The following is a 12,371-nucleotide window of genomic DNA, read 5'->3' on the forward strand; positions in this document are numbered from 1 at the left end:
TTCATTTTTTCCTCCTTACCTTTTAAAAATCATAACTCTTTCAATTTTCCACCAAAAAATCCATACTATGGCTTATTTTTTGCGTCGCCAATTCTACTTTGCATTGACATTAGTCATTTTTACCCAAAAATGCACGGTGAAATGGAAAAAAAAAATCATTGTGCGACAAAATCGAAGAAAAAAACGCCATTTTGAAACTTTTGGGGGCTTCCGTTTCTACACAGTGCATATTTCGGTAAAAATTACACCTTATCATTATTCTGTAGGTACATACGGTTAAAATGATACCCTACATTTATAGGTTTGATTTTGTCATACTTCTGGAAAAAATCATAACTACATGCAGGAAAATTTATATGTTTAATAATGTCATCTTCTGACCCCTATAACTTTTTTATTTTTCCACATACAGGGTGGTATGAGGACTTTACAGGGCGGTATGATCTGAAGTTTTTATCGGTATGATTTTAGTTTTGATCAGACTTTTTGATCACTTTTTATTCATTTTTTAACGGTATAAAAAGTGACTAAAAATGCGCTTTTTTTGACTTTGGAATTTTTTTGCGCGTACGCCATTGACCGTGCGGTTTAATTAATTATATATTTTTATAGTTCGGACATTTACGCACGCGGCGATACCACATATGTTTTTTTTTTTTTTTTTTACACTGTTTTATTTTTTTATGGGAAAAGGGGGGTGATTCAAACTTTTATTAGAGAAGGGATTAAATGACCTTTATTAACACTTTTTTTTAACTTTTTTTTTGCAGTGTTATAGGTCCCATAGGGACCTATAACACTGCACACACTGATCTTTTACACAGATCACAGGCGTGTATTAACACGCCTGTGATCAGTGTTATCGGCGCTTGACTGCTCCTGCCTGGATCTCAGGCACGGAGCAGTCATTCGCGATCGGACACCGTGGAGGCAGGTAAGGGCCCTCCCGGTGTCCTGTAAGCTGTTCGGGATGCCGCAATTTCACCGTGGCGGTCCCGAACAGCCCGACTGAGCAGCCGGGTCACTTTCACTTTCACTTTAGTAGCGGCGGTCAGCTTTGACCGCCGCTTCTAAAGGGTTAATACCGCACATCGCCGCGATCGGCGATGTGTGGTATTAGCCGCGGGTCCCGGCCGTTGATGAGCGCCGGGACCGACGCGATATGATGCAGGATCGCGGCGCGATCCCGCTTCATATCGCGGGAGCCGGCGCAGGACGTAAATATACATCCTGCTTCATTAAGGGGGGATATGATAAACGTATATAAGTATATTAATGGCCCATACAAAAAATATGGAGAAAAACTGTTCCAGGTTAAACCCCCCAAAGGACGAGGGTGCACTCCCTCCGTCTGGAGAAGAAAAGGTTTAGTCTAAAGGGGCGACACGCCTTCTTTACCATAAGGACTGTGAATTTATGAAACAGTCTACCTCAGGAACTGATCCCAGCAGGAACAATTAACAGCTTTAAAACAGGGTTAGATACATTCCTGGAACAAAATAACATTAATGCTTATGCAGAATTATAAAACTACATCCCTTTCCCTTATCCCCTTACACCCTTCCCTTCAATTCCCTGGTTGGACTTGATGGACGTATGTCTTTTTTCAGCCATACTAACTATGTAATGTGGAAAGCGAGAGAGGGTGGATGGGTAAGTGGCTCAACAAGCAGGTTTCTGTAGTGTAGTGGTTATCACGTTCGCCTCACACGCGAAAGGTCCCTGGTTCGAAACTGGGCAGAAACAAGGAGTTTGAGATGTTTTTGACTATTGCATGAGGAAACCTTCTTTTTTTAAGCAGGTGTTGTTTGCTTACACCGTTCTGGTAGCTTTCATCTAGTTTCTGTTAGCGGGTTGTAATGATCACATTCACCTAACAAACGAAAGGTCCACGGGAAGAAATATGGGACTGACTCTTAATTTTTTTGGACACAGCGACATACCTGTTCGATTTGACTTGATCATTTTCGTCATTTTGGATCTTGCACTGTTAGCAGGTTCCATGAAGACCAAGTTTCTGGAGGTGTAGTGTTTATCACCTTTGCCTCACACACCCAACAAGTTGACGGGGCCCCAGCATTGCCACAGCTCTCCCGTGCAGGAGGTGTGTTGGCCGCAGTATGACGTTGCGGTCAACATGGCCCCTCCATGTATCTCTATGGGAGAGGCGGTTTAAACTTATACAGCTTTTGTGCCTCCTCGCCTCTCCCGTAGAGCTGTATGGAGGAGGCGTGTCCGTTGAGCTCAGTGAGCTTGACGCTACGCGCTTTAGCCGGCGCATAGTGCAGCAATGCCGTTGCCCCTTTTGGGAGATCCCAGTGGTCGGACCCCTCCCGTGATCAGACACTTATCCCCTATCAGGTGAATGGGGGTGGGTACGTTTTTTTTTGCTGCAGATGTCCTTTAAGGGTATTAGTGTTCTGGCCCAGCGCTGGATCTTCTGTCACTTATATCCACTCAATGTTTCCTGTATCATAACCAATATTTGTCCTGCTGAGGGTTTTCTTCATGGTGATTTGCTATCACAGTGCACAGGGGGGGGGACTGATAATGGCGGCTGAGTATAGATTCTATCCAGTCCTGATAGAGATTTTATCAACGAGCATATATCTGATACATATTTTTTGCCTTCTGTAAGCCAGGATGTTGCTCGGTGGGATCTTAAATGTAAAAAAAAAAAAAATCTGCCCTTACATTGTTTCTAGAGATGAGCGAATCAAAGCAGAGGAACCCGAAATACGTTATGAATTTCAGGATTTATTCGATTCGCAACAAATGCGAATATCGCCGCGTTTCTATTGCGCAAATCGTTTCATTAAACTCCATTTTACAGCGTTCCAGGCTCCAGGACACCTAAAATGGCGGATCCACATGTCAGTACATGGGGCAGGGGATGCTGGGAAGGCGGGAAGCGAGGTAGGTGTGATGACCCTGAAAGACATGACCCCTGTGATGTCACAGCCCTATATATTCGGCAGCCATCTTGCTACTGCTCATTTCATGCCATATACACTGCAGAGATAGGACGACTGTGTGTCTCCTTGTGTTACACAGAGACGCTGAATTTATCATACTGCAGCGTTCCACTGCCAACTGCTAGTCACATCAGCATTGTGGACAGAGAGAAGTGCAGTGCTTTGCTTCTTCTCATGGAGAAGGATTTTGACGCCAGCAATTAAGCTCCCAGTCACTTCATTCAGCATTTTATCAGAGGTGCAAATAGCTTTTCGTTGCCTCATACATATCAACAAGCTGCCTGAACTTCATGAACCTTATCACAGGAGGCAGGAATGATTTTTTAGCACAATTCTGTGTATTTTTTCTACAAGAAATCATCAGTCAATCATCAGAAATACTAGTCTGTAGACGGTATAATAACCAGTTCACACCATTCTTAACAGTCTGTGACAGAGTGCAATACATTTTTTACATTTTTTTTGTGGTGCTGCACTATTGGGTCCTGCTGCTGTGCAAAAATACGTTTTTTTCAGCGGACTGTAGTGCATTTGTCTGCCCTCATAAGTGCATACCACATGCCTACATCAAAGCAGTCTAATATTCTGTATCAAGTCTAGATACAGGGAAAGTCCTGGCAAAAGTAATCACCTGCTGGTGTTTTACGAAAATACGTTTTCCAAGTGTACTGTAGCGCATTTTTTTGTCCTCTTACGTGCAAACCACATACCTACATCTAAGTATTGTACCATTTTGTACCTGTTAATCTGTCAAGGGCCTACATACTGTGAAAGGACAGACAAAAGTAATCACCTGCTGCTGTTCTAGACAAATACTGTTTTAAGAGTAGTGAAGCGTATTGTAATACCCTCATATACGCACTAAGTATGTCAGGCAGAGAAGAGCCAGGACGTGCACAGAGGTGTGGCAGAGGCCTAAATCCTTCAGGCAGAGGTCGCAGCAGAGGCCTGAGCTCGCGTTATCAGCTACCGGTCGTGTCTCGACCAGCATCCCATCTGCTGTCGTCGATTGGTTAACACTTGTCTTTGTTTGTAACTCATAATTGTAAGCGCTGCGGAATCTGTAGGCGCTATATAAATAAATAAAATAAAATAAAATAAACACGGTCATCCACTTCAACCCTCAGTTGGCATGGCCCGGGAGCAGTCCCTGTCCTCCCATTGCCTCTGTCCTATGCTGTTCCCTCTCCTACAGAAGTATCTTATGCTGTGAGTTCAGATCCACTATTCACTGAGGACGATCTAATAGAGGACAGTCAGCAGCTACTGCCCAGCTAAGAAGGGGAGGAGACATAAGCCGCTTCCTCCGCTAGGCGGCCAAGTAGTGATGCGGAGAGTGACGTGGGAGGCAGTGTTGCCAGGGTTCAGGGTCCTGAAGCAGACACTGTTGGGGAACCTTAGGAGGACATCAGTAACGGGCAGACACATCTCGATGATGATAAAGCCGATCGCAATTGGGAGCCGGGTGAAGAAGGGGCTTCATCATCATCAGGAGAAGAGAGTTGCAAGTTGCCCGTGAGGTAGCAGCTGAGCCACCAAGGTGGTAGCATGGTTGACAGTCAGCATGGTAGCAGAAGTGGAAATTCTGGAGTCAAACGTGCCTGGGGGAGACCACCTGCTTCACGGCAGCCTAACTTCCCGGGAGGTAGTGGAACAGGGGTTCCTGGAGACGGCGGCAGTAGCAGTCAATTAGTGCGGGTTGTGTGGCAGTTTTTCATCAAGCATCCGGAGGAGGTTCACATAGCCACATGCAAGATATGTCGGCAGAAGGTGAAGCGTGACCAGGGTCTCAATGTTGGAACCACGGCCCTGCGTTAACACATGCTTCGCCACCATAAAGCTGCCTGGGAGAACTGTGGCTCCAATGTAGTGGTCCAGCCTGCTTCATCACCCAGTGGCACGCCGCTCCATCTTTCAGCCAGCCAAGGATCCACCACCTCAGCCGAAGGGAGCTGTGTGTCATACCCTCCTTCTATCGCTCCAGATGCTCCTGCTTCTCCCACTTTTAGTCAGCCATTCCGCCAACAATCCATCCTTGAAGCCATGTCCATGAGACATCAGTATGCGCCCACTCATCTAACGGCGCAGAAGCTGAATGTGCTCCTGTCTAAGTTACTGGTGCTGCAGTCCCTCCCTTTTCAAGTGGAGGACTCTGCACCTTTCAGAGAACTAATGGCTTGTGCCGAGCCGAGGTGGAGAGACCCAAGCCTTCATTTCTTTGCGAAGAAGGCAGTACCAGCTCTGCACAATTTTGTGGAAGAGAAGGTGGGCCAGCCCTTGAGCCTGTCGGTGTATACCAAAGTGCACGGCAGCGCCGACGTCTGGAGCTGTAACTACGGTCAGGGATAATACATGTCCTTTACGGCCCACTGGGTGAATGTGGTTCCTGCACAGCCACAACCCCAACTTGGACAGGTCACGCCGCTTCCTCCTCCACGCTGTCAGCCAGTTGGTCCTGTGACAGTGTGCGACTCTGCCTCCTCATCCTCCACCTTGTCCTCAGCCTCCACTGCCTGGACAAGTCTCAGTGGCCCTTCAGCATACCATGTGTGCACGGCACGGCGGTGTCACGCTGTTCTTCACATGCTTTGCCTTGGAGTCACACGGGGAGGAACTGCTAAAAGTCATTCTTAAAGAAATCGGAGCATGGCTTACTCCACGAAAACTAGAAATAGGAACCATGGTGACCGACAATGGGAAGAACATCTTGGCGGCGCTGCGACAAGGAAGGGTGAAACATGCACCCTTCATGGCACATGTGTTAAATCTGGTTGTCAAGCAGTTCCTGAAATGTTCCCCCCATTTGCAAGACATCCTAAGAATGGGAAGGAAACTTTGTATGCACTTCAGCCACTCGTACACCGCAAAGCGCACCCTCCTTGAGCTGCAGCGTCAGAATAGTATCCCCCAACATAGTCTGATTTGTGACGTTGCCACACGTTAAAATTCCACCCTCCATACGTTGGACCGACTATACGAACAAAGAAAAGCCATCACCGATTTCTTGATGATCCAAGCGGATAGGGGTAATCTTGTGTGTAACTTCAATGTGAACCAGTGGCAGCTCATACGTGACACATGCCGTTTGCTCAGGCCCTTTGAGGAAGCCACATTATACTACGTAAGTCATATCCTACAACAAGTGTTGGAAACGATGGCTTGTCAGGGCAATGGAGACGTTGCGCCTACATCTCACGTCCACATGAGCCCTGTGGGGGATGAACTGGAGGAGGAGGAGGAGGGGCACAGTGGAGCACAGTTTAGGTTTGAAGAGATAAGCATTGTTTCTAATCATCTGACAGGAGAGGAGGAGCATGATGAACTAGAGGAGCTAGAGGGTTATGAGGAAGGTGAGACAGAGGACACAGACACACCGTGGCAGTATGCAGTGGAGATGGAGGCAGGGAGTCCCTCTGAGTCATTTGCACAAATGGCACAATGCATGCTCACTTGCTTGCGTAGTGACAGCCGAATTGTCACCATTATGCAGCGGGATGACTTCTGGGTCTCCACCTTATTGGACCCTCGCTACTGGCACAAATGGGTTCCTTTTTTACACCCACTGAGAGGGAGGACAAACTGACCAACTACAGAGAGATCCTATCGGCACCATTGTCCATGCACTAGCAGGTCTTATTTGGGGGGCCCTCTGCTGGGGAGGGGTGGGGTGGCAGGAGCAGTTCCAGCTTCATCAGCAGCAGACTGAGTCTACAGTCGCTGATGAGTAGCTTTCTTTACCCGCATAGTGAAGCAACTCATCAGCAGCAGGTAGACCTGGAGCAGGACCTGATCAAGCAGGTGGTGGCATACCATGACATGCCCAAGCCAACACACCTTGAAGATCCGCTGGACTTCTGGGCAGCCAAACTTGATTTGTGGCCGCAATTTGTGTTATGCACAGCGCTCCGGCTGGACATACCGGCCGTGAGCGCACCTCCTCCTCCTTGTCCGCCGCTAGTGGGGCTGGGATTCGCATTGCGGGACGCGCCCGCATGCGAGTACCAGCCTGTCACTCGCCTCCATCCCCAGTCTCTGTGCTTCAGCTCCGGCACGCGTGCCCCCACTTTCTAGCCCGCGCCGGAGCTTTGAAATTTAAAGGGTCAGTGCGCCTGTAATTAGTCACACCTGTGCCTCTCTTTTAAGTTTCAGCCCCTTCCTATTGCCCTTGCCGGAACTTTGTTTGCCCTAGCACCTTAGAGAAAGCAGTTTTACAGTGTTCCTTGCTGTGTACCAGACCTTGCATTCCGTGACTTGACCGTGTTCCTAGCCACCTGCCTACTGACCTTCTGCTTCCCTACAGACTCCGCTCATGTGCCGCCTGCCCTGACCTCTTGCCTGTTTGACTACGTCCTGCCTGTTCCTTTTGTACTACACTTCACCTCAGCCGCATGTGGGGTCGAGTCATGCCAGGGGTAGCGACCTGGGTGCCGCCTGCCGCAGCAAGTCCATCCCACTTTGCGGCCGGCTCTGGTGAAAACCAGCGGCACCTTAGACTCCGCTCCCTGGTACAGCCCGCATCATCCGCCCCACAGGATCAGTGGATCTACCACATCTCCTGCTCCTTACCACTGTGGAATTACAGATCTACTACCTCCTGGGTACCTGCCGTCTGCGGGGAGTCTAACAACTTGCAGAGTTTGCCCTGAAAAAGCTGTCCTGCCCGGTCAGTAGTGTGGCATCAGTGCGGGTGTTTAGTGTGGTGGGGGCCATAGTCACCCCAAGGAGAACTTGTCTGTCCACTAAAAATGTGGAGAGACTGACCTTTGTGAAGATGAATCAGGCATGGATCAGCCAGGATTTCCACCCACCAATGCCAGATGCATCAGAGTAGATTGAGCATGGTGCTACACCAACACTTCCCAAATATGGATAGTGCCAAACAGATTTAAGGCACTGCTCCCCAGTTACAAACTTTCCTGCCACCTTCATCACCGGGAACTGGTGTTGCCACCCACCGCACCACTCTGTCACCGGGTCACTTTCAGGACTCCTGATGCTGCTGCTGCCACCTCCAGGCTGTTTCATTCAGCCACTATTTTGTCTCCTTATGCTTCTGCCAACTCCAGGCTGTGCCATTCAGCCACCATATGGTCTCCTCATGCTTCGGCCAACTCCAGGCTGTACCATTCAGACACTATATGGGCTCCTTATGTTTTCCCCACCTCCAGGCTGTGTCATTCAGCCAATGTATTGATTTCTGATGCTGCTGGGACTGTCTTGGATATTACAATTTTTTTATGTTAGCACTAGAAAACATACATGCTCAATCGCAATTTCAACATTGATCTTTTAATGTTAGGGGTTGTGAATCCCTCTTATGTACGCATCCTGCTGCCTGCTCCAGGCAGTGTGTTTCAGCAACCATATGGTTTAGTGATGCTGCTGGGCCTGTGCCTAAAATGTTTTGAGGTTAGCACTAGCTAACCTACATCTTGTATACAGATTTCCACATTAACATTTTAATGTTAGGGGTTGTGAAGCCCTCTTGTAAACTCATTCTGATGCCTACTCCAGGCTGTGTGTTTCAGCATCTATATGGTTTAGTGATGCTGTTGTGCCTGTGTCTAAAATCTTTTGAGCTTAGCACTAGCTAACATACATCTTGTATACAGATTTCAACATTAACATTTTAATGTTAGGGGTTGTGAAGCCCTCTTGTAAACTCATGCTGATGCCACCTCCAGGCTCTGTCATTGTGCTTCCATGTGACAGATGCTGTCCCTATGGGTCACTGGTGTTATAGATGGCATTGAAGCTCTGTAATGGGGTATAGGCTTCATCTGTAATCTCATAGTCCACATTTGTCATCACTGGCATGGCATTCTCGACGGTCGTCTCACACTTCTTCTTTAGGTAAGGCAAAACACATCACACAACAAAGCAAGATTATTAGAATTATGAGTATGGTTATTTTAACGATCCTATATTGGCTGAGATATATGTGCAACAAGTCTCCCCGAACATTTTATATACCCCCTTTTTCCTCTTACACCATACATCATATCTAATGCCATACCATTTTGGAATATTATAGCGGATGCGACTCTTAGTTGTTCGGCCTAACCTTAAAGAGCATTTACAAAGAAATGTATTAACCTTTGTTGGTTATAATAGATATAATTATTTTTACTTATGGAAATCTCGGATATTATTGACTCAACTCCGGCTTTTTACTTGACCTATAGCTATAAAACTCCTCAGGGACCCCCCCCCCCCCCCCTTGGGACTCCTTAACATCAATATACACAAAGGGATTAAAACTCCCAGCAGGGGCTGCACGTTTACTTCTAAAGTGTGGTTCAGATTTCTTTGTAAGTTCGGTAATGGAAGTGTGTATAGGCAGATGTGTCTTAACTAATGTGTATTCCCCAGTTTAATTCCCTTCTAATTTGACTCTATGCCTCATATCCTCAAGTATCCCATACTTTACGATAGTTACCATTTACTCATCCTGCTATTTTTACATGTTCACCTACTGTTTCTCCTCATACAATGTCACCTCCTAACAATCCGTTGTGATTATCTTTCCCTTTGGAACAACCTTGGTTATGCACAGACATAGATTTAACAGTTATCAGAGATACATCTACATGGGATCATCATATGCAATCGTCTCTTTCCTCACTTATTTCCTGCATAGATTTTGAAGAAATGGGTGACAATTACAGAATCTGAACTAGGTATAATTTTACAAAAGGTTCTTAATTGTATACTTTACTGTATCTATGGTTAGGGATCAGTGCAATTAGACAAGGAGATACTGATATTGACCTACCTCAGGCAGTTAGATGAAGTCTACTCATATTCTCTGAAACAGGTAAGATGATTATAGAGTGTGTTGGTCAGGTACCTTTATTGTTTTTACCTAGGTCATATGTCAGATGAAAATAATGATGTCTGTACAAACCTTCTTTCTGCATTGTTGAATCCTGAGGCGACCCAATGTACTGACATTACTATGCACATAGCTTCCCATTGCTTAGTGTCTTTGCTTGTTGCCCTGTACCACCTCTTTCTTCTTCCATTGGTCTCTCTCAGCATGCATAACTGGTTCCTGCAAGAGACCTAACCAGAAAATTCCACATTGCCCATTCACCTGTACACTTTGTACCATCATTGTGGGGGAACAGGCGCGCTGCAGCCTTGGCAGCCTCTTTCACCATTCAGTCCCCTTGGCTTCTGGGGCTGTTTCCTTCATGTGTCTCTGATCTTTACGATGGCCACTTTCTCTGGCCGCTCTCAGACTTTGAACACTTGAATTACAAACTACAGATTGGTTCGCTCAAGGATTCAAGAGCACTTTTACTTCAATAGGCCCATACTTGTGGGCGGTAATTAAAGTGTACCCGTACTCATTGTGTCATACCTTTAGATATCTTACACATCTCAGTGAATACCTTCAACTCTACTTCTCTGAACCACCAGCTCAGATCGAGTGGTTTATTGCAGTAGAACTTAATTCTGCGTGTGGTCACCATATATCCTGTCTTATGTATTACATCTTTACATTACTTAGAACAAACTTACATTTATAACTCAGCATTAACCATTGATTCTCTGATATCCTAAACATTTTTTTTACTTTATAAGTTCAAGACAATCAGCATCTTCGTATTACACTAAATATCATTGTAAAGTTATCCACTTAAAATTGATGTTATTCAAATAAATACAATGTAGAATGTATAGGTATATCACTTTGTGTATGCAGGTACTATAACACATTCAAGTTTAAACAGTAGATTTGTAGTTTCTTCAATTTAATGTGACTGTGTTTCATAAGACCAAGGCGGTTCTGTCAATCTTCCTATAAGCCCCGCCTTTCTCCTCCCACTCCTCTATGTTACTGGTCACCACCCCTTTGAGTCTGGCTTTTTGTCTTCCTTTCAGTTTTGTCATTCCTCAAAAAATTTTGAGCAATCAGTGTCTACATGGAGACATACTATACACATGTCACATGTAAGAATACCTAGATTTACAAATATTCAACATACAACACACGGGGCCCACATTCTCACCAAAAAAACAAAATGTAAAAGAATAAAAATATACAGAGCTCTTTCAAAAATTGGGAAAAAATCACCTTCAATGCACATTATTTATAATCAATAAACCATTAGCTGATTTTCAATGCTTAAGGTAATATTCATTAATTAAACAGTGATCACTTTTTAATTTATTTTACGTTTTATTTTATTCTCCTTGGCCACACTTCTCTCATTACTCCTATAATATAATCAGACAATTAATTGTATTTCCTTATAAATTTCCATTTTTTTTAATCCATCTTGCACTCCTGCGAAAAAACAAACTTATTAAGAGATTAATAAAATATCATCAAATAGGTTCAATATGACATAAACATGTACATACACAGCTTCACCTGAAACCATTCACTGGTCATACTCCATGTATTCCTAATTCATCATATATGCTTTACTTGAGTAGGTGTGTTAAAATGGCTGCCGGGGAGTGGAGGTGGGAACTAATTGGATGAGCTAAAATGGCTGCTGGGGGAGGACCTTCATGGCTGCCCCCCCAGGATTAAGCATGTGACAGAGACTAGCAGCCTCATGGCTATCTACAGAAAGAGAGAGAGAGCATGGGATATATGGAGGAAGAAACAATGGGGGTAGTGATTTTAGGGTGCGGCCTGTGCGTGCCACAACTACAACAAACATCATTACATAAGGGATTTTGAAATCCACAATGAAAACATGACCAATAAGGATATGGTGGTGGCTGATTACACCCTCCAACATTGGAAACAGATGGCACGGAAGGTATTTCATCTATATTTTCACATTTATGATAGACATACATAATTTTGTCCCCTTTTTCTATTTCTTGCTCTAGCCATCTCTCCTTATGTACACATTTAGCTGTATTAAACCATGCTTCCGCTGACTTGAGCAACTTTCTGTCCATTAAGACTCCTTTCTTAGTTCTAAGTGCGGTTGTAAACGCCCCCCCCCCCACTGTGTATGGCATTCCACAAACTTTTAGCAGCCTATCTATTCGCCTCACATTCTTTTGCCTATCTATATCCATTCAGAGGACTACAACATAACTAAGTCAAATCACAATTGTTCTCAAGAATCACGCTGTTATATATAACTGTATATTACACTGCTATATATATCAACCTTCTTATCCTATCAACCATAAATATATTTCAAACTTGCAACTGCCTTAATATCTATAATTTATCAATTCCATTTTGAACTCACCACATGTTTTCCATCAAAACTTTGTGGGTTTTTTTCTGTCAGGTTACAGTCTTTTTCAGCACAGCCTCACATTCTCCCTGTCAGCCCACACCCCCCTCACTTTGGTAAGACCTATTTCATGTACCTCCAGCTGTTGTACAACTAAAACCCCTATTAAACCCCTTAC

The 12,371-nt window shown here is 45.0% G+C and overlaps 1 non-coding gene across 1 annotated transcript; it reads left to right on the top strand.

Annotated features, from left to right (window-relative positions):
- The first annotated feature begins 1,673 nt into the window (after positions 1–1,673).
- On the top strand, positions 1,674–1,746 carry TRNAV-CAC (transfer RNA valine (anticodon CAC)). Its single transcript has one exon. It is a non-coding gene; the product is annotated as a tRNA-Val (tRNA).
- Positions 1,747–12,371: the final 10,625 nt, after the last annotated feature.

This window comes from Hyla sarda, unplaced genomic scaffold, assembly GCF_029499605.1.
Source record: "Hyla sarda isolate aHylSar1 unplaced genomic scaffold, aHylSar1.hap1 scaffold_211, whole genome shotgun sequence".
Taxonomy (NCBI): domain Eukaryota; kingdom Metazoa; phylum Chordata; class Amphibia; order Anura; family Hylidae; genus Hyla; species Hyla sarda.